A 2,500-nucleotide genomic window follows, 5' to 3' on the forward strand; every position below is an offset into this window, starting at 1 on the left:
GTGATGTCTTTGGTGGTGATGCTTAAAGCCTTAGACTTAAATGTGTATGTATTTTTGGTATTGATATATAGATATACGTAACATCTTTGTTTATTATGATTTTGATATTTTTTCTTTTGCGTTATTTTATGGCAACACTTTCCTCTATGTATGTAAAGTGTTTTTAGATCTATTTAATTGTGATACTTATATACAATCTTGATATTTTGCTGTTGATACTTTAATTTTTTTTCATATCTCCTAATACTTTGAATGTTGATATTAAGGTGTATATATTTTTTTCATTTCTTTGTTTGTTTATTTTTGTGCCCATATCTTATAACGTATATCTGAAAACAAGATTTCCGGCTCGTCTTAAGACAAACATCCTCACTCTAAGGAATGTAGGATCGATAATCAGCAACTTTGTCCCACTTTTTTTTTTTTTTTTTTTTTTTTTTTTTTACTTCAAAGACTTTTAATGACATCTGGTTGCGATCTCCCCTCTCCCTCTCCCTCTCCCTCTCCCTCTCCCTCTCCCTCTCCCTCTCCCTCTCCCTCTCCCTCTCCCTCTCCCTCCCCTCTCCCTCCCACCCTCTCCCTTCACCCTCCCCTGCCCTCTCCCCTTACCTCCCTCTCCCTCCTATCCCTCCTACCCCCACCCTCACCTTCACCCGCCCCCTCCACATCCTTACCCACAATCCCCCACCCCTCCCACATCCCCCCCTCCCATTCCCCTCTTTCTCCTCTTTATTTTTCCCCCCCCTCTCTCTATCTCTTTTTCCTTTCCTTCTTCTTAATTCTCCTCCTAATCTCAGCACCGCTCGGCTCAAGTTCGAAGGCTTTTTCCTTCCCCACCTCTACCGGGGTGACTAGTATTTTACAAGGGGGCTTCATACAATACGACCTTGTCTGCAAAGTTCTAGCAAGCGCGGGTCCTAACGAGCAAGTCTTTCTTTAAAAGGTGGAGGCATTTTTCCTTTTTTTTTTCATCATGAGACAAAAGCCTTCATGTGATATTTCTGAAGCAAGTTTGTGAATAATTCCGTAGGCGTACATTTGGAATAAAAGAGAGTAGGAGGAGGAGGAGGAGGAGGAGGAGGAGGAGGAGGAGGAGGAGGAGTGGGTTGGGAGGCAGGAAGGAGAGAAGGGATAAGGGGGAGGAAGGTGGGAGGAGAGAAAGGGTGAGAGAAGGGGTTGGTGGGTAGGGAACAAGAAAAGAAGGAGAGAGAGGGAGGAAGAGAAAGGGGTGGGAGGAAGAGGGAAGAAAAAAAGAATTAGAGGGAAGGAGGAAGGAATTAAGAGGGAGGGTGGGGAAGAGGGAAGGAATAATGGGGGAGAGAGAGAGAGAGAGGGAAAGAGAAATAGAAAGAGAGGGAAAAGTAATATATATAGAGAGAGAAATATAGAAAAAAAGAAAGGGGGAGAGAGTGAAAGAGAGAGGGAGAAAGAGATAGACAGACAGAGGATAGAAAAATAATGAAAATTACGTTTTTTAATTGCCCATAAAGGTGGAAGCCCTCTCCTCGTAATGAGCTGTTCCGATTCTCATTTACTCTGTAAGTTTTATGGTTATTCGTTCACATCTGAAATAAAGATTGTATTATCATGAATGCTTAAAATACAACCGGTTATACACAATCTCTTGGTGATTTCAATAATCATTTTTTTTCATTTTTCTTAGTTTCCCTTCTTTCATGTTGCTTGTGCACTATTTCTTTATGTATATAATTCATATATACGCACACACGAATTATATGTACATAGAAGTGTGCCTAAATGTGTGTATGTGTTTTTGTGTTTGTGTGTGTGTGTGTGTGCCTGTGTGCCTGTGTGTTTGTGTGTGTGTGTGCGTGTGTGTGTGTGTACGTGTGTGTTTATGTGCACCTGTATATGTGTGTGAGTGTCTGTTCATTAGACTAGCACAAAAAAATCACATCACAAACATCACAATATAACTTAAAAACGTAACTACCAATTCACATTTCCCTCTAAGGGTATAATCTTCAACCCCGCGATAAACAAACCCATCCATATCGGACATAAAACCGACATTTCCATAAACAATTTGAACGTAACCCGGAAATATGAATTGTATAATGACGTAATAAGAATAGGGGTTTGTGTGTGTGTTTGTGTTTTGAATGAATGGGTGTGGATGGGAGTCAGAGAAGGAGAGAAAGAGAGAGAGGAAGAGAGAGAGGGGGAGGGAGGGAGAGAAAGAGAGAGAAGGAGAGAAAGAGAGAAAGAAAGAGAGAAAGAAAGGGAGAGGGTGAGACGTAGAAACAGAGAGAGAGTGAAATAGAGAGAGAGGGGGGAAGGGAGAGAGAAAGAGAGAGAGGGGGGAGGAGAGAAAGAGAGAGAGAGAGGGAGGGGAGAGAGAAAGAGAGAGAGAGAGAGAGAGAAAGAGGAAGAGAGAAAGAAAGGGGGAGGGAGTGGGAGAGGGTGAGACGGAGAAACAGAGAGAGAGAAAGAGAGAGGGGGGGGGCGGAGGGAGAGAGAGAAAGAGAGAGAGAGAGAG

The 2,500-nt window shown here is 42.4% G+C and overlaps 1 protein-coding gene across 2 annotated transcripts in view; it reads right to left on the minus strand.

The window, feature by feature from the left end:
* The window catches only part of LOC122260233 (putative neural-cadherin 2), a 195,383-nt gene that overhangs the window by 165,310 nt on the left and 27,573 nt on the right, over window positions 1-2,500 (minus strand). The gene's annotated exons all lie outside the window — the stretch shown is intronic.

Source organism: Penaeus japonicus, unplaced genomic scaffold (genome assembly GCF_977035675.1).
Source record: "Penaeus japonicus unplaced genomic scaffold, GWHDUDI00000001_assembly GWHDUDI00000006, whole genome shotgun sequence".
In the NCBI taxonomy this organism is placed as follows: domain Eukaryota; kingdom Metazoa; phylum Arthropoda; class Malacostraca; order Decapoda; family Penaeidae; genus Penaeus; species Penaeus japonicus.